Genomic DNA, 27,381 nt, shown 5'->3' with positions numbered 1-27,381 from the left:
TTCCGCCATTTTTGATTTTGGAATTCCGTCAGCATTGTCAATAATATGTCCTATCATGAGTTGTACATGCTTTTTGGTGGGATATTTCACAAATTAGAACATTATTACTATTGTTTTTGTTGAATGTGCTATGAAAACGTGGGTTTCTGGTTCCATATTTTATGCGCCACATTGGATTTTTGAAAAGGCCAGCACTTTTTCAAAAGCCCTTGACCAGACGATCATTTTGAGATCTCAAACGTCTTGTTCGGTTAACCCAAATTTTGGGTGCACTGATGGTCCGGTTGACGTGAAACGTCCCATATATATAAAGTAACGAGTGCTGAGATTTCGGATCTCGCGCACTCGTATGTTGCGCGATTAGAGTTAAGACAATAGCAGACGACGTCAGCGGGTACGCTGACAAGTGGTTTTCCGTGAGAAGCGCGCGCGCTCAGACTTGTTTTTGCTTTGGCCGTGTCAACAGCTACGTAGCATAGACCGTCGAGATTCCGCAAGCCGTTATTTCGCACCGGCATACAAGTGTGTTTTCGAGAGCTTTGAGTGCTTGGAGGGACACTTCCAAATCCACCACAGCCTACATCTACTGCCAGCACCGACAGCGGACGTGAGGACGAGGAGTAAAGCATTCGGCCAGCAACCGAGTAAGTAGGATCTTTATTGATATCCGGGACAAAGCCGCCAAAGACGTCGTCGCCCGGCTTCACCTGAGAACTCACGCGCATCCTTCTCGCAATCGCGCGCGCAAGTGTCGTATTCGAACCTTTGTATTATTTTGTATCTCAACCTAGACTCTGACAATATACTTTAATTCTATTAAATCTATACGCGAGTGCTTTCTTTGTTTAACTCCCGATTGTCTTAACCGACTGATTACCCACGGATACGCGGAGGAAAAGGCGGTGCTCCGGGCGCACCACGCATTTGTATCGAGCATTTGGCAGGCCATCGCACTGGTAATAGCGCTGCACCAAGCGGCTAACGTCCGCTCGCTATCACTTGGTCGTCACCAAGGGATCGCCGACCGGGAAGAGAACCTTCTGGAGGTGACGTGCGGCGTCTTCGCGGCCGCACGGGAATCTGTCGAATTACCCAGTTACTATATATATATATATATATTATATATATATATATATATATATATATATATATATATATATATATATATATATATATATATATATTATATATATATATATATATATATATATATATATATATATATATATATATATATATATATATATATATATATATATTATATATATATATATATATATATATATATATATATATATATTTATATATATATATTTATATAATATTTAGTAATATTACCCAATTAACTATTTTGCCATACAGATCATGAGATCTACAAAATAGTCGCACATTAAATTAATTACACAGCCCCACAATAAAAAAGAAATTGTAAGTCCCAAAAACTTGACCACGGTACTTATATGTTTTTGGGATCGCTGAATCCGAATCCAGGCTCATTTTAACCCCATCAGATCTTAAGTCAAGGTCAAATAGGGGTCAAGTTATCAAAATACATTAAGAAAAGACTAAACCATGGTATCTTGGGGTTTTTGGGGTCGCTGAATGCGAATCCGGGGTCAGTTTAACCCCATCAGAACGTTCTCAAGGTCAGTTGAAGGTCAAATTATCGAAGTACATGAAAAATACACTAAAACCATGATATTTTATATTTGCATGTTGATGAGTTTCCAGAAAACCTAGGTGATTACAGCGAAGAGCAGGGAGAGAGATTTCACCAAGATATCAAGGAAATGGAGCGCAGGTACCAAGGAAGATGGGACGTAAATATATTAGCAGATTACTGTTGGTCGTTAAAAAGAGATCTACCATCAACATCGGAGAAGCGGAAGCGTAATCCACTTCGTAGATCATTTGCCAATAAAATAGTTCGTTACCATAAAAAAGAGTAATGGGCTTAATATTTTTACGGGTATTTTAATGAATTGCATATACTTCTAACAAATTTAAATTAAATGAAGGAGCAGCAAACTATGATATAGTTTTAAAGGATACGATTGTACTTGTATATATATTGTTCTTTGCTTTATGGTTTACATTACCTTTTGCATTGTTTCAATTTATAACTATTTTTTTACTCTCTTTACGTCCATGACCTTAAATGACTGACCATAAATATAACCTTATGGGACTATACTGACCCTGGATTCGGATTCTGCGACCCCAAAAACCCCTAAATGTCATGTTTTGATTTTACTTCTTATGAATCTTTATGATTTGACCTTCAACTGACCTTGAGAACGTTCTGATGGGGTTAAACTGACCCCGGATTCGCATTCAGCGACCCCAAAAATCCCAAGATACCATGGTTTAGTCTTTTCTTAATGTATTTTGATAATTTGACCCCTATTTGACCTTGACTTAAGATCTGATGGGGTTAAAATGAGCCTGGATTCGGATTCAGCGATCCCAAAAACATATAAGTACCGTGGTCAAGTTTTTGGGACTTACAATTTTTTTTTATTGTGGGGCTGTGTAATTAATTTAATGTGCGACTATTTTGTAGATCTCATGATCTGTATGGCAAAATAGTTAATTGGGTAATATTACTAAATATTATATAAATATATATAGTATATATATATATATATATACTATATACTATATATATACTATATATATATATATATATATATATATATATATACTAGTGGGGCTCCGCCCCCCTGCTCGCTTCGCTCGCCAACCCCCTATTGTAGTTTCTGTGTGATGTTATCTTCAAAATTTTATTTTCATGAACTGATAATTATGTTCTGGATGGTTGAAAATGATCGATCTTATTGTATAAGAAAACCTGTTACTGGAAGTAAAAGTATTGTTTAACATTGAACTTCTACTATTAATGGCAGTTAAAATAGTTTTAGCTAGTTTTTGAAGTTTTCTGACGCTTGAAATTCATCATTTGAATTTATATATATATTTTTTTTTAAATTAATTTAAAATTTTTTTAATGTTCTTAATGTTTACATCTTTGTGCCGCAAAAGGCATCTATAAAATGATAGACTTTTCGAGTTGCGCGCCATTGGGAGACGTGAGGTGATCCTGAAAATTAAATTATTTGGAAAACTGTCTCTTTATTCTGTCTCTCTAGTTCTGTCTGACTACTCATATTACCTGAAAATTCATCGAGGTCTTTGATCTCGCTTATCTTGTCCATTTTGTTGTTTATTCAATCAGTGAATCATCTATAATGATTATACTTTCTGATGGTTCTTTGAGTTCTTTGAACTCAATTATTCCCTAACTTATTTACACGTTATGAATAATTAACTTTAATCTTATAACTTAAATAAAATTAGAGATCTTCAATATCTGGTTCTCTTGGAACTGATACTTCTTACCTTAACCTGAACCTTAATTCTATTTAATATTATCCAATTTAAATCTATTTAATCATAATATGTTATAAATTTGTATTTAATTGGACTGTTAATGCGGCCTTATTTTACTACGCAATAGCGTTGTGAAAGTATGACGGTCTCAAGCCCGATAACGCAGAGAGCAGTCATGTTATTTGGTGGGGGGTGGTGGGGGGCCAGGCGGGGGGGTGGGGGGGGGGGATGGGGGGGGGTTTGAGATTTTCGAAAATAACAGAAAAATGAAAGAATTTTACGTGTTTTGGTGGGGGGGCCAAGGTGGGGGGGTGGTGGAGGGGTGGTGGGGGGGAGTCTTGCCAAAATGACTATATAATATAGGAAGATATATATATATATATATAGTAACTGGGTAATTCGACAGATTCCCGTGCGGCTGCGAAGACGCCGCACGTCACCTCCAGAAGGTTCTCTTCCCGGTCGGCGATCCCTTGGTGACGACCAAGTGATAGCGAGCGGACGTTAGCCGCTTGGTGCAGCGCTATTACCAGTGCGATGGCCTGCCAAATGCTCGATACAAATGCGTGTTGCGCCCGGAGCACCGCCCTTTCCTCCGCGTATCCGTGGGTAATCAGTCGGTTAAGACAATCGGGAGTTAAACAAAGAAAGCACTCGCGTATAGATTTAATAGAATTAAAGTATATTGTCAGAGTCTAGGTTGAGATACAAAATAATACAAAGGTTCGAATACGACACTTGAGCGCGCGCGATTGCGAGAAGGATGCGCGTGAGTTCTCAGGTGAAGCCGGGCGACGACGTCTTTGGCGGCTTTGTCCCGGATATCAATAAAGATCCTACTTACTCGGTTGCTGGCCGAATGCTTTACTCCTCGTCCTCACGTCCGCTGTCGGTGCTGGCAGTAGATGTAGGCTGTGGTGGATTTGGAAGTGTCCCTCCAAGCACTCGAAGCTCTCGAAAACACACTTGTATGCCGGTGCGAAATAACGGCTTGCGGAATCTCGACGGTCTATGCTACGTAGCTGTTGACACGGCCGAAGCAAAAACAAGTCTGAGGGCGCGCGCTCCTCACGGAAAACCTCTTGTCAGCGTACCCGCTGATGTCGTCTGCTATTGTCTTAACTCTAATCGCGCAACATACAAGTGCGCGAGATCCGAAATCTCAGCACTCGTTACTTTATATATATGGGACGTTTCACGTCAACCGGACCATCAGTGTACCCAAAATTTGGGTTAACCGACCAAGACGTTTGAGGTCTCAAAATGATCGTCTGGTCAAGGGCTTTTGAAAAAGTGCTAGCCTTTTCAAAAATCCAATGTGGCGCATAAAATATGGAGCCAGAAACCCACGTTTTCATAGCATATTCAACAAAAACAATAGTAAAAATGTTCTAATTTGTGAAATATCCCACCAAAAAGCATGTACAACTCATGATAGGACATATTATTGATAATGCTGACGGAATTCCAAAATCAAAAATGGCGGAATCAAAATGGTGGACATTATACCTCCACCAAACCAATTTTACCGCAACAAATGATTTTAGATCAGTTTAAAGTATCGATATGGGGGTTTTCGGGGTCATTGAATCTTAGTTTGACCTCGAAATTTCAAAATTCGAAATGGTGGATCCAAAATGGCGGACATTATACCACCACCTAACCAATTTTACCGCAACAAATGATTTTAGATCAGTTTAAAGTATCGATAAGGGGGTTTGTGAGGTAAATGGTTATAAATGTATTATCGGAATCAGTATTTGTGCACATGAATCTTATATTTTTCCGGTCTATTAGATTTAGAATTATCTGTCTGCGGTTTTTGCACTTACATTTTTCTATTGTTCTGTGTATATGTATATGCCTGCGTGGATGAAAAAAATATATAATTTAGCCAAATGAATCAATCTTTAATGACATTTTGTGCACTCTTATCAATTCTGGCTCCTCGTTCGTTGAGTTTTTACTGGTGATAAATGGCTTTCGCCGATATCATAAATTACTCTGTTCCTAGGTTCATTGGCATTTGAGTAATGCATGACTTTCAACGTTTCATTATTTTCTGGGATAAATCCATGCCCCATTTGTATGTTTGTGACAGGTGGACAGTTTTTAAATCTCTTTGTTAGGAATTGACGAGTTTGTTCGTGATCTTTTTTGGTGTATAAGAAAAATTTTATATTGAATGATCGCCCATTAGCCCATGAATAAAGAGCTTTAACATCTAGAATTGCTTTATTTTTTACAGCTTGTAAGCTCGCTCTTGTAGCTTCTCTCTTTACTATCGCTCCAACTCCATCGCAACTACCTTTTCCGTGTGCTGTTGCAAAACAGTGCCATTCAGCATCAACGCCAAAATCTCTCTTATGACTCATTAAACTACTCATTTGATAACGATTTTTAAAATGCTGTTTAGCACCATCAGTAGCATATATTACCTTTTTTACTGTGGAACAAACCTTGCGAATTTCAGGTATAAGCTTTTGCTGCATTATGTATACTGCAGTGGCATCATGAGTAGTACAGTCGGACATAGATACTGTACTGAAATGCTTTAGCTTGCCTTCAGATTTATAATAAACAACAGCAGGAAAAATCGTACTTTGATCATTATTAAAATGAAATGCCTGTGCAGCATCTTGGGCTGTAAAAGCATAGTTCTCAGCAAAATCCAATTGATATATATATATATATATAAATATATATATATATATATATATATATATATATATATATATATATATGTTTATATATATATATATATATATATATTAACGTTGTTCTTGAGTTGCTAGAAATTTTATCATCATTAAACAAGATTAAAAACTTAAAAGATCAGCAGAGAGTAGCAGTCAACAAGCTGCCCCTGGCGAAAAAAATCACGTGATTAATCATAGGGTTGATCGGGTGATAAATCACTTGATTACTCACGTGATATATCACGTGAGTAATCAAGTGATTTATCACGAGATTACTCATGCGATTAATCACGTTATTTTTTTCGTCAGGGGCAATATATCGGAAGCCTTGGGCACTTCTTTTATATTTTTTTGTAACGAAGCACATTGCTGATTAGCAGAAGATCGAAGTATCATTGCGTATAAGCGAAATACGCTTTGTTGAGTGTCGAAGTTATAAATTATCAAGTGGCGCAGTAGCGCCACGAAGGCGAGTTTGAGAAGCAGACGAAGCTTTGGCGCCCGTGACACTATTTACTTCTACATTGGTATCCGAGATTTTACTTTTAAGAAAAACGATACTTTTCATAATAGTTTCGAAGTGATTTTTACATATTACATTCGTGTGCTAATCAGTCATTTTTAATAGAAGTTGTCAAAAAACCTCTTTCATTTATATAATATAAGCAATCTTATATATGATTTGCACAAATCATCATCTTTTTTCTCCAGTGTAAAAGGACGGTGAAGTTAGCCGCCTCCAGTGTGAAAGGGCGGTGAAGTTAGCTGCGCATCAAAAATGATAGGGAATTGCTTTTCCACCTTTTTTACATATCCTCACATTCCTCATATAATATATTACGATATTTAAAATTAAGAGGTTGCCGGTGCATACTCTGCGTTCCGGAGCAGTAACAGTAACTAGCTTGCCAGGGTAGCTGATGACAAGGTTCAGGTTGTTTTCGGTGTCTTGGTATAAAAATCATTCGACCCCAAAAACCCCAAGATATCATGGTTTAGTCTTTTCTTAATGTATTTTGATAATTCGACCCCTATTTGACCTTGACTTAAGATCTGATGGGGTTAAAATGAGCCTGGATTCGGATTCAGCGATCCCAAAAACATATAAGTACCGTGGTCAAGTTTTTGGGACTTACAATTTTTTTTATTGTGGGGCTGTGTAATTAATTTAATGTGCGACTATTTTGTAGATCTCATGATCTGTATGGCAAAATAGTTAATTGGGTAATATTACTAAATATTATATATATATATAATATTTAGTAATATTACCCAATTAACTATTTTGCCATACAGATCATGAGATCTACAAAATAGTCGCACATTAAATTAATTACACAGCCCCACAATAAAAAAAATTGTAAGTCCCAAAAACTTGACCACGGTACTTATATGTTTTTGGGATCGCTGAATCCGAATCCAGGGTCATTTTAACCCCATCAGATCTTAAGTCAAGGTCAAATAGGGGTCGAATTATCAAAATACATTAAGAAAAGACTAAACCATGGTATCTTGGGGTTTTTGGGGTCGCTGAATGCGAATCCGGGGTCAGTTTAACCGCATCAGAACGTTCTCAAGGTCAAATTATCGAAATACATGAAAAATACACTAAAACCAATTCGAAAATTTTGAAAATTTTGAATATTTTGAAAATACTTATATGGACACACACATCCATCGGATAGGCTGCAGAGTGAGGAAAAAACTACTCCCTTGGGAGGAAAAAAAACATTGTTTCCTCCTAAGGGAGTAGTTTTTTCCCGCTGCTAAGTAAAATTTGATTTTCCATTCATTTTACATGTATAGAAAGTGGCCTTTTTCGTGCACGTATGATGAAAATATTTTTGCTAAGTCAACATATTGGGTGAGTTAGTGCACCAAAAATGTGAAGGAGATTTGGGTAAGTGTCGCTAGGTGGCGTCGCGCAAGTGAACTATGCTGAGTGTTTCGTAATACTCTTAAACATGTCAAAACCTGTTCAGCATACCACCATGCGCTGTAGCGAAGAATCTTCCACTAGGTGGCGTCGCGCAACCCGCGAGCGAAGTAGCTTCCTTCACAGAGGCTACATATAGGAGTGCGCTTGGGCGGTTGATGGCCGCAGCGGTCCTGATTGGTCTCAAGGGTTCATGGTAAGAGGAGAAGGGGGCAGAAAGGGTCTGCCGCAGTATCCCATATAGGAGTGCGCTTAGACAGCCTGCTCCCGGTTGCAGCAGCCTCGAGACTTCATGGGGGGAGTTGGGTGAGCCGGAGTGACTAGGGTAAGTGAGTTGGGTAAGTAAGTTTAGAATTTTTAGTAAGATACCTTTGGAGGTAATCACGGCCTACGCGAATGATGCGGCTATAATAGCAACAGGAGAAAACTGGGACGATAATTAAAAAAAGATGAACAACTTCTTGCAAGTAATATCTGAGTGGTTAGCATTAAATAAATTATCTCTGAATGTCGAGAAAACGGTATGTATGACCTTTGGCAGCTATGTAAAGAGTGTACCTGCTCAAACTCATTTTAAGGTAGTTCACTCGGTCGAAAGAGTAGTTTTAGAATTTGGAATTTTTAAATACTATTTTATTAGAATAGTAATGTACAAGCAAGAATATTTAAAAATTATATAAAAGAGAACAAAAATCATGTTTTATCAAACAATTTTAAGCATTTATTGCTCGGATATTAATTAAAGAAAAAAACATCAATAATTACTCTAATTTTTGTATAATGTCCTGACAAATTTCAAGAGGAGTAATGGTAGGAAAATTTAAGATACGATTTACCAGAACGGCGCTAGATGTTTAAGAAAATCACTCAAATTTTAATAAACAAACTGATCTAGCGCCGTTCTGGTAAATCGTATCTTAAATTTTCCTACCGTTACTCCCCCTAAAAATTGAGAATAAACAAAACGAGCGATTAATGCTTGCATTTGTTTGAGAAAACATGGTCTCTGTTATTTTTTATATAACTTTTAAATATTTTTGCTCTTACATTATTATTCTAATAAAATAGTAATTGAAAATTCAAAATTCTAAACTACCTTATGATAGGAAATAAAATAATTGCTAGAGAGGAAAGTGCTAAATACCTGGGAATAGTCTTGGACTACAATCTTAAATGGAACAAGCACATACAATACTTAGTCCAGGAAACAAGTTGTATATATTTTCTATAAAATCTCTAAGGCTATGTCAGTCGAAACACTGAGAATGATTTACTATGCTTTCTGCCCTAGTGTAATTAGCTATGGAATTATTGCCCGAAGTAGCGCTTATCGTACTAACTTAGATATATTACAAAAGGTCCCCGAAAAAAAACTAAAATTAATCAACTAAAATAATTTTTTATAACACGTGCATAAAAAAGACCATTTTCGCCGCCTATAAAGTGCCATAAAATAGGGTTTTCCGAGCGTTAGACAAATTTTAGAAAGAGTTCCTGGTCATAATACATGTATAATTTAATCTATTTTCGCTCCCTATAAGGTAGAACGAGCCTACAATAATTTGAGAATTGGAAATCAAGAGGAGCAAAAATGGTATTTTTGGAAAATTTTCGCTCCTCTTGATTTTTTTTTCATCTCCTTACTAAAGCTTTAAATCGTTAAAAACGTTTCAAATAATTTCCAAAATTTTCAAAATTTTGATTAATATATATATATATATATATACACTCACACCGTAGTGGACGACTCGAAATCTCTATTCTCGATCTATTTCATAGTCGACAAAATTGGTCTTCCTTATACACTTGTTATAAAAAGCACGGTGAACAACGAGGGACGAATGTGCTTTTCCAGATTCTGATGATGTTTGAGCACGAGTGGTAGTCGAGGGCCGTAGGCGCCCTCAACTACCACTCGTGCTCAAACATCATCCTCGCTTGGAAAAGTCCATCTTCGCCCCTTGTTGTACAATGTACTATTGTAGTTCAAGATAATCTGCTTAACTTAGAATAACTTTTCTATCTAGAGGCTCTGAAATTGCACTATGATGACCTCAAAGAGCGGTTTCTAGCATCGGACAGTGTAACTAGGAACAAGAGTATTATAATTCCTAAAAATAAGAAAAGAATTAGTAATCAGAATAGCTTTAAGAAAGCAATTGTTATTTTTAATGCGCTACCTGATGAGCTGAAAAATGTAAATATTGGAAAACACGCACAAATGAAAAAAATTAAAAGCTTGATTAAAGAAAACTGCTAAAATTAGATATTGACTGGTATGTGATCTCAATAATCTAGATATTTATGTTTTTGCTGAAAAGTTTATTAATTGTTTTTTAGAGTGTAAGTTTTAGTTTTTAAGTTTTCGTTTTTATTCTATTTTGTTGTTCTTCATATATATTTTTTTCTCTTGTATACCCAAGACCTGCGAACAGGTAACTCCGTTTACCTCTGCGGGTTTACAAGTATTAGTACAACACTCTCTAAAATTTTCTGGTTGAACAAATAAATATATAAAATAGGTAACTTGATATGAGTTTTTTCCTGACTATTCGCTATTGTTAAATATTGAATAAGATCTTATCTACATAATACGACTACGAATAAACAGTTTCCTGATAAGGGTGGCATTGACCATCAAAACATCCTAGAAAGCAAATAGAAAAAACTATTGTGGTTTTTTTCTCCTTCCTCGCACACATCATGCCTCGGAAAAACCGATAGAGTCAACGTCAAATCTATTTTTGAATCCTATATATCAATAATAATCTTGCCAAGATAAAAGAACGCACCTTAGAATTATGAATTCCAAAATGAGCAGATTCAAAAACACGTGTCAAATTAAATAATAATTGAATAATAAAAACATATTTTTTTACTGATTTCTCTTAGCCCAGGCGAAAGTGAAGCGCGAGCACCTTGCAGTCATGCCATACTAATGTGCAAAATTCAAGTGTGCGTAGCTTTGTGATGCAAGGCATGCAACCCACGACTTTTTCACGAGTTGATTTATGTATTTTTCCAACACGCGTATGAAATGGGCTTTTTTCATGCCTAAAGGTAGCGTAGAAAATCGTCTATTTCAAGCGTTTTAGAAAACGTTTGAGCTCAAGTGGAAAGAAAATTATTTTACTATCCTACCCAACTTTCACGCATAAAAAAAGTACCTTTCATGCCCTTGGAAAAAACATGGTGTGCAACACAGGAATAAAAGCTATGTCAGACTATAAGCGATGTCGACATAGCTTATTTTCTCCCCTTGTAGCACAATGTACTATTTTTAAACACGTAGTTGAATTGTTTCTTTGCTAGTTCGGATGAGAATTCAGCGTGAGATGTCACCTGAGATTTTCCAATAGGGTTGAGTATATAGATATGGGTTCTCTTAACCTCAAAAGTTTTAGTGATCCTCTCATATGTTTATAATCGTTAAAACATATATAGCGAAGAATCTAAAGGAGTTCAAATAAACTCCCGATATCCTGGATCCTTGAATCGAACAAGCCTGACACGGCGCTCGCTATTTCGCTCATGGAAGAGTCAGCATCGGGCATCTAGCGGCCAAATATTTTGAGCCATGGGTAATTTTATGTAATCTTTTTTTTTAGTTGCTTGCGATGCCTTTGACTGATACGGCCCTAGTTTATCTACCGGCATAGTTCAAGTTTTATATTTCTTGCAGTAGTGTACTGTGCCAGCAGTTTTTATCCTGTCATAGAAAAAATGAGTTTTGATTATGAATGTAGAAAATTATTGTGTTGATTTTATATAGCGGTACGGTTATCATATTGCTTTGTTTTGTGATTTTTTAATTCTGTTTCTTAAATGCGTATTTTTAATGTGTGTTTAAAAAAGTTCGTATTTTAGAGAGCATCAGATCAGTGATATGAAGATCTATTTAACGTTTTAATAAAGTCTTAATTATTATTAAATTTTGCTGCTTTTAATCAGATTCAAGTAAAATGATTGAGGATGATATTTCTGCGTACTTGTACCCCTTGGATATAATCATCGTCCACAAAATCTCCCATTGCAATTTTTCTCACTTGACGATTTCTCAAAGGCACTGGCATGGGCATCCTATAAATATCATTATAATAATTTTATATTATTACTGTCAGGATTAATCATTTTTTAAAAATATCATAAAAATAAAAAATTACCCTTGGTGTCTTAAGTAGTTATATAAGACAGCACTAGCCAATACTATTTGTGAGAGAGAGAGAGAGAGAGAGAGAGAGAGAGAGAGAGAGAGAGAGAGAGAGAGAGAGAGAGAGAGAGAGAGAGAGAGAGAGAGAGAGTAACGGACGACAAGTTCGCGACGATCCTTACGAGCCGAGAAAAATTTCGTTCGGAGTAAAAAAATCAAGTACAAGGTGGACCATAAATAGGGAGGAAATAAACGTAAGTGCAATTTGTTTAAGTGTTATATTTATAGCTCCGCTTTAGCGACAAGATAAGCTTTGGTCAAACTAACCTAAACTCTCTTCTTGTTTGCTCTTTTTGACCGTAGCAGTTATTAAGAAATAATTCTATTTAATTAACAAATTCAAAAACGATTTGAATGCCAAGCAATTAGTAATAGTAAATAGTTTTTATACTATTGTAACCTTAAAATTTATTGGACTATGCTACTACTTTGCATGGTATGTTTTAGCGACATCAAATATAATTTAATTTAATCTGCTTTTTTTATACAGAATTGCAACTGAGGGAAGTTAGGTGGAGGAAATTGTCAAAATTACACCTCAGCAACTAAACGCAATTCTCTATTACATGGAGCAGCACAGCGAATTTGCAGCTAATAAGCTACTTGGAGCAAATGGAACGGAGAACAAAAAGGCGCAGTGGCAAAGATTGGCGGACCTCGTCAGCTCATGTGGTCCAGCAAAAGATGTTAAGCGATTGCAAGCTGTAAGTAGACTTTCACACTTATATTTTAGCGCATGTACCCAAAAAAAACCTCACTTCTTTCCAATTTGTAATTTAATCTTTGAATTGCAGGTTTGTTCAAGATAAAGAAGTAAGGCAAAAGAATATTGTGCTGAAAAGGTTAGAGCAGCAAGACAAACTGGAAATCACACAGAAGTCCGGATTATTGAAAATCCTCAAATGGAGAAGTTATTGAAGATAGTAGGAACAAATTATAAAAATAGTCTGGAAATTCTTCCAGAAGTTGGCATCCCATCATTAAATGGGCAACATAAGTAGAAAAACATAATTTATTTTTATTTGCATATTCATCTATGAGAAATGTGTAATTTATTTTAAATTATTTTGTTCTAGGAAAGCCCAAAAAGAATAGTATTATCTACGAGCTTCCACTTTCATTGACTACCTTGTCAAAAGCATCTCCGGTGACTGCTGATAATAAAATAAAAATGAAGAATGCATCGTTCACTACATCTGTCACTCGACAACTTGATCTTGCAACATCCGCCACTACATGCAACAGTGAATCTGCAGTGACTCCAGCTAACAGTGCATCGAACAGTGCAACTGCAACTCCAGCTCTCCAGAAATCTGTCAGAGGGTCAAAAATTGAAGCAAAAATTGCAGAAACTCCAGACAACACAATTATCAACAGCTCTACCAGATGAGCTCTCCATCACTCAGCATATGTTGGTGCATCTGCAGCACAAGTTCCTCAGCCTACATCTCATCAAAGCAAATCACTTGTGATAATTCCTGTAAAAAGAATTCCAGTATCTATGTCTGCAACTTCAGCTTCTTGTCAATCTGGATCTGCCTGTGAATCAACAGGTGCAACTGCAGTGACTTCAGATAAAAAAGAGATCTACCAGACGAGCTCTTCATTACTCAGCATAAGTTGGTACGTCTACGGAACAAGCTTTTCAGCCTGCAGCTCATCACAGCAAAATATATCAAATTTTTGCATCTCCAACTAAGTATACCACAAGAAGCAGCTCCAGAGTAATCAAGCTTCTAAAGGATTCTGAATCATCGCCTGTTAACTGTAAGTCTGAAATAAAAGAGACAAAGGAGAATAAGCTTCTGACATCTTTGGAGTACAGCAAAATCTACAACAATTATGCTAGATCTTGGCGAAATAATGCTAAAGGTAAAATTAATCTATGATAGAAACGTAAAAAAATGTAAGAAAATGTAAGAAACTGTACCTTTTTGTTGGATTTCGGATCTTTTTTCTCCTACGTTTTTATACACTTTCTTACATTTTCAGATTTGTTAACTCTTTTACATTTTATTACATTTTATTACATATGTTATTTTACCGCCTAATATAGTCAATATATTTTTTTAATTATTAATTTTATAATAAAATGTAACAATGCATAATAAATTGTAAGAAAAAGTAAAAGGATGTTTGCAGAAGTAAGAAAATAAAAAAGTCACCATTTTCTTATATAATATTATGCTTACATACAATTTTTTACATTTTGTTATACTTTTTTACGTATTGTTACATTTGCCATTTCAAAGAAGAGACCCCCATGAACTCCTGGATCAATGGATTTGTAATAAATTGTAATAAAACGTAACAAAATGTAATAAAATGTTGCAAACTGTAATAAAACGTAAAAATAGTCCAAAATCCAACAAAAACGTACAAAATGGTACGATTTTTTACATTTTTTTATATTTTATTACACTTTATTACATTTTTTATTTCCACTAGGGTTCCATTAACTTCAAAATCTCTTTTGTTTCAGCTTTTCGAGATGTTAAGAAACAAGAAGCATCGGCTGCAGTAGCAGAAAATTCAAATGGTGACAACAAACTTGTCGAGACAGTATATCAATTGAAGGAGGTGCAAGCAACAAAGTGTGAGATACTTCGAAGACATTGTGACCAAAAGGAAAAATATTATGAAGAAAAATTAAAGTTCTGGAGGTTCAAGAATTAATTTCTGATAGTTTAATTCTAAAAAGTATCCTATGATTTGAGTTTATATATTTTAACAAGTTTGATTTCTCTGGTTAAGGAGACACACCACCTTTGAAATTAAAATCAAAATTTTTCATTAAAAATTGATAAATACTTATATAAATAAATTAAATTTTTTCTGCTATTCTTAGACATAATTATCTTTATTTCGATGATTTTAGACCTTCTATATACCTCTATAATACCTATGTATAGTAGGGAGTCCATAATTCACTGACTGTAAGATTTAAAATGAACGAATGGCCCGAATGAGCTTAAACTCCAGGAGGATATTGTTTAAACGTAGAAAAAAAAGTTAAATGATAATTATGTTAAAATTAATCAAAAATTAATAAAAAAATAAGTAATATGCTTGTAAATTGTAACTTTTTCTATGGCCACTTGTGCAAGCTCTGCACAAGTGGCCGGATCCCCACAGGCACTATCGTTGAACAATACTTCCGTGGGGCCCGTTAACTAGCCTTTTCTTGGCTTCTCCTTTGAAGTTTGACATTTCCGTACATCCGCCATCCACCAAGGTGATTAGGGGTTCAGGATCAAACTCGTCTTCTTTATTCTGCATCGTCCTGCCGTCTGCTTCCTGCAGCAACGTCTAGTCGTCTACTTTGAGCAGCATCGGCCGACCATCCTCTGAGAAGACTCAACTCCGACACCTACGTTCCTTTGCATCGGGTGAGAGAGTCTGGGCTCAACTCAGTTACCTACGTTTCTCAGCATCAGTACGAGAAGCGTGCTCTGAGGAGCACTTAGAGGTACTTAACCCTTGCTCCTACATTCCTCTGCATCAGTCCGAGGAGCGTTTTGTATCTATTACCTAGTGGCCTTCGTCTAGCAACAGTTTTACTCAGCTGTTTCGCCATGTTCTTCCCTTCTATTCTCTTCGTCATTTCTAACCTTCTTGATAATAGTCCTTGCGTAGTTGTTTACTGCGCACCAATCTTCTTTCGACACTAGCATAGCTGTCATCATTGACTCAGGGGTCACCCTAGCCTGAAGATACTGCTCGAGTCCCTCTCGTTCCATTTCGTATCGCGAACGCAGAAGACATGTTCCGCATCTTTGTTTGCTTCTAAACATGCTGGGCAATTTGGATTATCCTCTATCTTGAAGCAGTGTAGGTGGTCACGAAATCACCCATGTCCGCTCAAAAACTGCGTAAGGTAGTAATTCACTTCCCCGTGTCGTCTATTGGTCCAGCCTACAATACATGGTATGAGGCGGTGCGTCTATCGCCCATTTCCACTGAAGTCCCATCGTCTTTGCCACTCAGCTAGGGATTGTTTCTTCGCGGATTTCCAAACTTCCTTTTAAGTATTGCCACCACGCCGGTTTTCTTCGTATATATTCTTTCGTTCTGTTGCTAGGAGGTTAATAGGCGGCACACTTGAAATAATTATCAACGATGATTTTAATATACTATTGCAATCAATTCAAATTTATTATAACTTAATATTTTTAAATTTTAAATCTTTATTATAATATCTTATTATTATTTAAACTTAAAGTTATTATTATAACCTTTATATAATTAACCCTTATAAAATTTTTTATAAACTATCTATTTAAACTAAAAAGAAATCGTAAAATCTGTACGAGTGTACGAGTATACATTTATTTCCACGCCACGAATACGAATTATAAATTTTTGAAATAAATAAAATATACACAGTTGCAACTTGATACTTTTCAACTTTATATGAATCTAATTTTCTATTTTATTTATTATAAATATTTTACTTCTAAAATTCAAAATTTGCTTTGCGCAGCTTCGTATTCTGTGACGCAAAGAATGAAAAACTTGAGGCGCCAGATTGTCGCTCATTATTTCCCCGGCTATGCACAAATCTTACGGCAGGGCCGCTGCCCGTTGTATACCGATGTCGATCGCTGTACCTGCGCGTGCTCTTAATAGCTATTTCTACGGACTGTCTAATTGCGCTGTCAAGACGTTCGCCTGCTCTTAAGTCCTACGGAAAATATTATATATTTTTTTTGTGTCACGCAGCTGCGTCGTCATTTTATTTCATTTAAATTTTTATATTTTCTTATTTAACTTATGTCGTAACAGTGCCTGGCACCATCTTCTATGCACCTAAACCCCGCGATACTAATGTCAAGCAATGCTTCTCGGGGGGCGTAAGGCTTTTGCCCGCTTCTAGTTGATGTGGTCGTCATTATTATAATCATCCTTCATTTTCTGTGTCACACACACACACACACACACACACACACACACACACGTGCATACTCAGCCTTTTTGTCTTCTTCGTCTTTTCTGACTTTCTTAAGAATGTCTGTTGCATAGTTGCTGACTGCACACTATCCATCCTCTGAAGTCAGCATGGCCGTCATAATCGATTCAGGAGTTACTCTGATCTGAAGATAACTCTTAAGTTCTCGCTTCTGATGATATCGTGAGCACTCGCAAAAGACGTGCTCAACATTCTCTGCTGCATCCGAACATATTTGGCAGTTCGGACGGCCGTCTAGTTTAAACCGGTGCAGGTACGCCTGGAAATATTTATGCCCTGTCAAAAACTGCATGAGTTAGTAGTTAACTGCTTTATGTCTTCTTCCAATCCAGTCTTCTATCCTTGGTATATGACAATGAATCTATTGATCCTTGCCACTAGCGTCCTATCTTGTTTGCCATTTATCCATCGTCTTCTTTCTTGCGGCATGCCAGATCTCCTTCTGGCTTTTGTCATTCGATCGTCTCCTAGCTTCGAATACGTCCTTTCTTTCCAACGCTAGAAGGTCAATGGGTGGCATGTCTACTATAATACAGGCAGCATCGTCCGATACTTTACGGTAAGCGGACGCCACTCTTAGTGCACTTCGACTATACACGGAAGTCAACTTTCGTGTATACGATTTGACCCGTATCGCATCTGCCCATATTGGGGCTCCGTATAGCATAATGTGGTAACACTGGCTAAGAGTAATCTTCGCTTATGAGTTGGTCCTCCTACATTTAGCATCAATCGTGATAGAGCAGCGCCAACTTTTGCTGCTTTATCACTGACTATTTCCAGATTTTGTTTAAAACTAAGTTTTGCATCGATGGTGATGCCCAAGTATTTGATGGTTGGTTGCAAAGCGATCTCATGTCCATCCACCGTCAGTATGATTTCCTCCATCTTCTTCCTACTGGAAATAAGGATAAATTCCGTTTTGTGACTGGCTAGTTTCAGACCCATCTGTTATGTCCTAAACTATTGAAAGTTGTCACCGGACAGTAACTCTAGGGGTTGGTTTGTTTTATGAGCACGGAGGACGACAAAGCTTTAAACACAGAGTCTTAGCGCCCTCGGTGCCTGACTACCTTAGTGATCTAAAAAAGAACAGCCTCCAGTAGCCGCCAGAAAGTTTTTTGAAACTACTATTACCCTTGTATATTTTTAATCGGAATCCCGCATTGAGGTGAATAATTTAAATTAATTCTCTCTTGACAGTTGATGAAATAAGACGTCACTCCTATCGTTATGGTTGTATCGCGCGTACCTGTCTATATTTTCTGCTGCTGATCCGCTCTGCTTCCAGCACGTCCTCTCAGCAGCTTTGGCTCAGCTTCCGAAGCGAAGTAAATGTAAGGGTGGATTGGTTCGCAAGGAGTCAGGAGTTTCTTAAAAATAACGCTCGCTCGCAACTATCTAACCTATTGTTAATTATTTCGGTTTGTCAAAAATGACGAACAACAACGTTGCACGACCGAGGACTGAGGGCGTGATGACCTGTTGCTGTGCTCTTTTATGCTCATATAGCAGAGGTGATCTCCGATTTTCGTCTTCTCGGCGGGGTGGATGTTTGGCCAATTAGGAGGCCTACATGCAGCTCCTTGCATTATTTGGAGCTTTGAATGCATGTGACGTTGTAGGGAGGGCCAATCAGAAAACCAGAGTAAAAATCCTTTCCTTTAGTACATCGAGTCCCCTTGTGCTCTTCGCCTGTCAAACTAGTCTCTGATTTATCTTCCTTATCTGCAGGCTCATAAAAGGTTCTTCTATACATTTTTAACCGACATGCGCGGTATCCTCTTTGGCGGCTCCTCGAGCTTCCAGCGCGCGTGACTTATGTATCACTTGCCGATAGCGCTGCGAGCTCCGTAGGTTTTCCCTTCATTGCACGTGCATCGCTTTCGGGTATGCGCGGTCCATGATGTACAGTAGGCTTCTTATTTTCTTCTACTTGCGTTTGCTGTGTTTCCGCCGTGGAGTCGTGATGTGTGCGTGTATAATGCGTGCGTGCATACTGATGTGCTTCGCTTCATCTTATGCCTTCGCTGTAGAGTCGCAATGTGTGCGGGCATATCGGTGTGCTTCGCTTCGTCTTGTGCCTCCACCGTAGAGCCCCAATGTGTGCGTGTGTATCGGTGTTCTATTTTATCCTGATTGTTCTACGTAAATTTACTATTATTATTGATTTTTCTTACTGATTTTACTTCGAATTTAATTATATTTTCATGTTTACTTTTCCTTACGTTGTCGTTCCTTTTTCTTATTTAGTCAATTAATTATTGAATTTGTCGAGTTTTCTATATTTTATTATACACTGCATTCTAGTGGGAAGGGTATCTATTGATTTATTTTATAATAACTTACCCTATTTGTTTTTAATATATCGAAAATGCGAAAGAAAATGAGCATTTCACACGTCTCTGTTAGCTATTCGTGTATTATACGGGTTGACTTTTCAGCTCTGTCTGTCACCTCTTCTTTATGATTTGCTACTACCACTACTGCTATGTCGTCAACGAATCCCAAGACTGTTGCTCCTTCAGGTAATTGTAGCTTTAGTGCCCCGTCGTACATGATGTTCCAAGTCGGTGGGCCAAGTACCGACGCTTAGGGAACGCCTCCTGTAACTTTATATGTCTTGGTACCGTCCTCAGTGTCATATAATAAGATTCTGCCCTTCAAGTAGTCCGGACATTATCCTTCTTGTATATAAGGGCACTTCCTGCTTCCGGACTGTCTCGTGTATTTCACTCCATCTGGCCAAATTGAATGCATTTTTGACATCCAATGTAACTATGGCGCAGTACTTCTTTTTATCTTTCTTCCATCTTTTTTTCTTTATCGCTGTTTTTGCAGTGTCAATCACTAGACTAACTGCGTCCAGGGTTGAACGATTCTTCCTGAAGCCATATTGGTGTTCCGCTAATCCACCTTTTCCTTCTATAAAATGATTCATTCAGACGCAGATAATGCGTTCCAGGATATTGCCTGGGTATCCAGCATGCAGAGCGGTCTGTATAATGAGGACTTCTGGGGTGACTTCTTTCGTTTTGGCAGAAGCACGAGTCGCTGGTTCTTCTAGTTTGTGGAGAATGTTCCCTCTTCTAGACATTCATTGTACAAGTCTACGAAGACCCCTGGATGAGCGTGACTGGCAAGCTTTAATGCAATATTTGGAATGCCATCCGGCCTTGGGACCTTGTTGTTTGCTACCCTTCTGCAGGCGGCTAACAATTTAGCTTCCTTTAATCTTCTTCATTACTATTTTATACGGTAGACCCCAAGGCCCCTATTCGACCTTGTCCTGTAATTCCTTAAGGCACTGTCGTTTGTTTTCGCGGATTTTCTTCTTTAGACTCCTTTTAGCGTCCTTCATTTCTTGTCCGCCCGCGTCCCCATTGTTCTCGTCTTCTGATCAAGTGGCACTCGCTACGTGCACTCGCAATCTCCTTATCCCACTTGTATACTAGTGGTCGTCTACTATATGCCACGCTTCGAGGTATATCAGTGTCACATGCTCGGGTGATGTATACCGTCACCTTCTCCGCCTTGCTGTTTGCCGTTCCAGACAGTTGCATTTCCTCTAGTGCTAACAGGAACATCTCCTTATCATAATACTTCGTTTTCTAACTAACTCTAGTGATCATTGTACTCGCGCTGAATCTCTGTTTTAATATTTCTACCTCCATTATTATGGCCTGGTGATCACTATGTGTGTGGTACTCACTTACTGTCCATGAATTAATCGAGCCAATAAGGCTGCTGCTAACAACTGATGATTGGGCTGGCTTTTCCCTGGTTGATCTCGATGGCCGCGGAACCACACTGTTTAACAGGACGTGTTCGTCGGCTTGTAGATTGGCGGGTAACTTTAGCCTTTAGCCACGTACACTCACTAGCGCAGCTAGAACCGCTTTTTTAACCTCTCCGCTTTAAACTATCTTGTCTGTTTTCCCTTCTCTTGGGCTCTTTTGTATCACCCGTCTCTCTCTCTCTCTCTCTCTCTCTCTCGCTCTCTCTCTCTCTCTCTCTCTCTCTCTCGAGGAGCTTGACTCCTGTTCTGTCAGGATGAGCGCTAACGCCGAGAGGATAATGGGCTGGGCTGCACTGAATAGACTTAAACTAAATGTAACTAAAACTAAGGCTATCGTTCTGGGTTCCCCCTACTATATAAACGCTCTACCTTCTACTGCTAACACCTATATAAATATAGGGGGAGCCCAGGTCAACTTTGAATCATCGGTGCGCAACCTGGGGCTGGTGCTTGACTTCAAACTTACGTGGAAAGAGCACGTTATACAAATTTGTAAACGTGCTCACTCTTTAATGTACCGTCTCTATTTTTTTCGGAAAAGCACTAGCCTTAGATTGCGCCAACATTTAGTGCAAGCACTCCGGTTTCCCCTCATTGACTATTGCTCACTTGCTTACTGCGACCTGACTCAGGAACTTGACTTAAAACTGCAGAGGCTTGTCAATACGGGGATCCGTTATATCTACGGTGTGAGGAGGGACGAGCACATCTCCCCTTACAGGCGTGAGCTGCAATGGCTTAACACCGCCGGACGTAGGAAATACTTCATGGCCTGTTTTCTAAGAAAAATGTTCAACACCTCAATACCTACTTATCTAATAGCCTATTTTGATTTTCACGTCGCGCTCAGGCCTGTGAGGGGTGAGGTGACTCCACTGGACATCCCGTCCTTCAAGACGGAGACGCTGAAAAATTCATTTTTCATCAGCGCCTCCTACCTCTGGAATAGCCTTCTATCTCATCTTCCCATCACTATCCATATCACACTTTAAACAAGCAGCTAAAAATTACTTCTTCAATCTGGAAAACACATAAACATCACACAAACATACACACATTCTCATTCATCTCATTTCACTTCATTCCATTTCACACTCTTCACACGCACTAGCACCCCTACACAATACACCCTTACACAAAATTTGTATTCTTTTTATAATACACTATAATTGTATATGTACAATACAATGTACAACAATAAAAAACAATTAAACCTAAATCTAAAATCTCTCTCTCTCTCTCTCTCTCTCTCTCTCTCTCTCTCTCTCTCTCTCTCTCTCTCTCTCTCTCTCTCTGGTGAGTACAGTTGACAGCTCTGCTGCTCCATCGTTTTTTTGTACTTATTTTCTGCTGTTTCTTGCCTTCGGGCCCTCTTCTGTTGTAGATAGTTGCACGCACCTTTTTGCAATCTTCACGTCGATACATAAATCGCCGAAGGCTGCAATTTTTCCGGCGAATAAAAAGACGAGGTCAGCACCACCATCAGCCAATACTTCGCGGAACCCCTCACCTACCCGCTCGGTCGGCGTAACAACATCGACACCGTCCGTTGCGGCGGCTTTGAGGGACATTCACGGAGCTCTCGACGACATCCGCAACGCTCAAATGGAATCCCTCAAGACCCAGAACATCGTCGGAGAGGATTTCTAAAATTGAGCAGCGTCTGGGCCCGCTGGAGAAGCGACTTAAGACCCTCGATGAGCTGCCTGCACTCGAGACTCGCATACACAATGCTGAGTCCAGTATCACCGAGCTGCAGACACAAATCCAAGACCTGTCATCGAGGAGCCCGGCAATGCAGCAGGATAACGGCAGCACTGTGTCCAACACTGCAAAGATTTGTCGCCTACATAAACCTCGAACAGTGTTGTCGTTGTTACGGGCTTACATTATATCCGTGAAACCTCGCTGCACCTCCTCGCTTTTTCAGTTATGAACGCACTTGAACCCACGGTCCTAAGAAGAGACGTAGCATCCCTCAGGACCATGGGGAGCCTAGATGCAACAAACAACTCCGCCAGGGGTGATGGCAGACTACCACCATTAGCTGTCACCCTCTCTTCAAGCGCGCTCGCACGCTCAATTGTCGTTGCTAAAGACCGTAAGCGCAAGCTACACACCAGCGAGTTGGACGCAACCTTACTGGAGAAGGCAAAAGCCCTAAACCCTGAACATCAAGGGCTCATAAACATCAATGAGCTGCTCCCTTCAGACGTTCATAAGCTACGCTCCAGGGCTAGGCTGGAGGCCAAGAAGAGGCAAGGTTACCGTACTTTCGTCAGAGAAGGGAGACTCTTTATGCGCTGCAACGATGATAACGAGCGCGCCACCGTCATCACCACCGACGCCGAGCTGAACGATTTTTTATCTCGGATTCCGCCTGCCGTCAACATCGTTCAATAATGAAGTTGCTACAAACACACTTCATTCCACCACATCCACCATCAAGCTCATCTGCCATGTCTTCATCCGGTTCAAAGGTATCTCTGTCCGAAGGTCTAAGAGTCTGTCATTTCAATGCGAACTCACTCACGGGTCACATTGAGATGATCAGGCTTTTCTTATCCACTCGCTCTCTATTCCACATAATAGCTGTCACTGAGACCTGGCTGAGCGACAAGGTGTCATCTATCCCTTCACTGGATGACTACCTGCTGTACAGACGTGACAGAAACAGAAACGGAGGAGGTGTGGCCCTCTATATACATAAATCTCTGACGGTTAGTGTTATTTCATCATCTGACGGTGAATGGTCTGGTAAGCCAGGCAAGCCTGAATATCTTTTTTGTGAGGTATCGGCAAAGGGAGTTTCTCCCATCTTCGTGGGGGTTGTGTATCGTCCACCTCATGCTCCTTTCTTCCAAGGCTCTAACTTTATAGACCAGCTAACAACCCACATGCACAACTACTCCACGAAGTTTATAATGGGAGACTTTAATTCTGACCAACTCTCCTCATCTGACGACGCCAATTTCATCAGGGCCTTCATTGATGAAAACTCCCTTTTGTCTGTTCCCTATGGTGCCACGCACCACAAACAGGGTTCTGACACCTGGCTTGACTTGTGTCTAATCGATGAGCAGGATCGCCTGCTGTCATACTGGAAGACAGACGCACCTTTCATCAACGGACACGACCTTATCACGACCACTCTCGACGTACAGATTCCACGCTACGTACCTAACACATACTCTTACAGAAACTTTAAAGGAATCAGCGCCGAGAAGCTAAGGAACTTTCTTAGCACATGTGACTGGTCATCTCTCACCACGTCGTCACTCGACGAAAGCATCTATACTTAACGCTAACCTAACGAACGCCATCAATCATCTCGCCCCATTGCGGACTGTGACACCAAGACGACAACGTCACCCGTGGTACACCACGGCTCTTCGTGACCTTGTATCCGAGGGATAGACTTTACAGGCGTTTCAGGGACTCTAGGCTCGATTCGGATCTCCGCATTTACAGATTAGCTAGAGACTATGCTCACAAACAAATCGAGGAAGCCAGGCTGAATTATTAATATTCACGCCTGTCTACCTAGACCGACGTTGCCGAGATGTGGAGAGAGCTGGAGAAACTTGGAATTTCTGCCACTAAGGCCCCATTACCATCTCGATTTACCACCGATGAACTCAACAGGCATTTCAGCGCGATCTCCAACGATCCGTTGGCCCCTGCCGTTAAGGATTATCTTCTCACCTGGAAAGTCTTGACCTCCCGGAGCACTTCGAGTTCAGCACTATAACGGAATCGGACGTGCTGGCTGCGGTTTCGCACTTTGACACCCAGGCCAGGGGAAGTGACGGCATCCCACAGGTTGGTATTTCAAAAGCATAGCCGGTTCTCGCTCCCTTACTAAGCCATATTTTCAACCTGTCCCTGAGCGAACCCTGCTTCCCATCTGCCTGGAAATTGTCACTTGTGCGCGCACTCAACAAAGTCAGTTCACCAAGAGCCGTGACTGACTACCGTCTGATTTTACTTCTCTGCTTTCTATCCAAGGCCCTGGAGTGGCTGGTGCACAGGCAAGTCTCATAATATCTTGAATCAAGGCTCCTACTACATAATCTTCAAACAGGCTTCCGCACTGGTCACAGCACTCAGTCTGGCCTAATTAAGCTAACTGATGATGCTAGGGCCTGGATAAACAAAAAGAAAGTAACACTTCTCCTTCTCTTTGACTTTAGCAAGGCGTTTGACACTGTGTGTCACGTCAGGTTCCTGAGAAAGCTATCCACCTTCGGCTTCTCAAAGCAGGTCATCCGATTGGTGCTTGACTCTAAACTCACGTAGAAGGAGCACGTTACACAAGTGTGTAAGCGTGCTCACTCGCTAATGTACATGCTTTACTTTTTCAGAAAAAGTACCAATCTCAGATTGCGCAAGCACTTGGTGCAAGCGCTCCTGTTTCCGCTTATAGACTACTGTTCTCTTGTATACTGTGACCTGACGCAGGAACTCGACTTAAAACTACAGAGGCTCGTGAACACGGGGATTCGGTACAGCTATGGTGTAAGGAGAGATGAGCACATCTCCCCACACAGGCGGGAGCTGCCGGACGCAGGAAGTATTTCACTGCTTGTTTCTTACGAAAAATGTTTAACACTGCCGTACCATCTTACGTATTGGCCTACTTCGACTTTCGCGTAGCACTCCGGCCTGTTAGGGAGGAGGTGACACCTCTGGGTATCCCTACTTTCGCGACGGAGACGCTGAGGAACTCGTTTCATATTAGCGCCTCATACCTATGGAACAACCTGCCATCACACCTCCGTACCACTACATCCATCGCAGTATTTAAGAAACTAGCTAAAAATCACTTTTTCGAACTCGAAAACGCATAAGCACATAAACATCGTGTACACAGTCACGCACACGCACACACTTGCTCACTCTCTCTTAACCCATCTTCACCTCAGCATACTTTCACACAGCACACCTACTAAAACAGATAACTCAGTTGAAACACTGGGGTCTGCTAGCGCAGCCCAGCGTTCTTAAATCTATGCTCGCGCGCCGTCACGCTCCAATGCATCCACGGTGGCGGGCCGCCTCGGCCCAGGGCGCCAGGCATCGAGATGCCAGGGATCCCGCGATCCCCTTTCCGTGTGAGCGCCACCGTGTGTTGGGACCCGACGGCGTGGGAGGTGAGCTCGGCTAGCTCTAAGGAAGGGGTGGAGTATCGAACAGGGTCGTGGGTCATAAAACTCATTAAGGCTTGCTGCGGATATGATATGTCGTATTTATTCTTCATTTTCGCTCTTAACAACCACGGCAACCTGCCGAAAACCTGCGGCCTCTACAGTCCAGAGGCACTACGCTGAACTAACTAAACTACTATGCAGCACGTCACGCCGCCGATCGAGGTCATCGTGAGTAAGAGCGAACTTCTACACGTGGCCCCGCAACGATTTTAATAATTCTAGCCTCCTTCCGGGGAGATCACCCGCGCCCACCGAGCAATCGATGCCACCGCCACGCTCGTCAGCGCGCCGTCCGCCGACTTGTCGGTGCGGGCGAATACCCGCCTCGCCTCTCTGGTCGTCTACCGGCCCCGACGACCAGCGCGTCCGTCGCGGCGTATTCTCGCGAGTTATGCGATTTCCCCGGCCCATCAGACGCTTATTTTTCCATATACCGCGTCGTGAAAAACCCGTACTCTATAATAACTCCCCGAAAACCACCTCACGAGGTGTCGACCTCGACACGACCGCGCGACGACACACAACACTTGTCCGTCCTCTCCGCGCACACTCGTGCATTCTGACGGCTACTTAGCGGAAACTCTACTAATAGCTAATTTAACCTAATCGCTAACTTACTTACTAACGGTAGCTCGGTAACACGCAGTAATCGGTAGCTGATAGGGATAGCGGGGGTGAGGAAACGATAGCGGGGAGGTACAATACGAGGGGAGAGCGATAGCGAGGAAACATGCACAATACATGGGTAACGATAGCGGGGAATAGTGCGAGAGCGAGAGCATGGAAAAGACAAACGGTAGCTTGAGCGGAGGGTAACGGTAGCGTGAAAGGAACGATAGCGAGGAAAATCGAGAGCTTACAAAATTCGCAACAGGCGACGAGACCTTACGGCACTCGACTCGCCGTCCTTACCACGACCGTCAAAGTGCATTGCGTCGCACTAACCGTGTCGCGACGCGTTCATCCGAGGCACAGCCGCACTAGTTTATTCGCACGCTAAGTACACTGTTACTTACTTGCTACGATAACGAAAGTGAAGGCGAGCTGCAATGGCGCACGAGTACCAGGACAATCGAAAGACTCGGTGAGCAGCGCAGGCGTCCTATCGGTAGCAGCGTTGCGGAGCGAAAGAGGCCGAGCTCTCCCAACATGTGGCCGCGGGGCCAGC

At 40.3% G+C, this 27,381-nt stretch overlaps 1 protein-coding gene across 1 annotated transcript in view; it reads left to right on the top strand.

Annotated features, from left to right (window-relative positions):
- Positions 1–27,381, top strand: part of LOC116416075 (basement membrane-specific heparan sulfate proteoglycan core protein) — a 283,482-nt gene that overhangs the window by 5,141 nt on the left and 250,960 nt on the right. The gene's annotated exons all lie outside the window — the stretch shown is intronic.

The sequence above is a fragment of the Nasonia vitripennis genome (assembly GCF_009193385.2).
Source record: "Nasonia vitripennis strain AsymCx chromosome 1 unlocalized genomic scaffold, Nvit_psr_1.1 chr1_random0016, whole genome shotgun sequence".
Classification (NCBI taxonomy): domain Eukaryota; kingdom Metazoa; phylum Arthropoda; class Insecta; order Hymenoptera; family Pteromalidae; genus Nasonia; species Nasonia vitripennis.
Note: the sequence above shows the minus strand (reverse complement) of the source record. Positions and strands in the feature narration are given on the sequence as shown.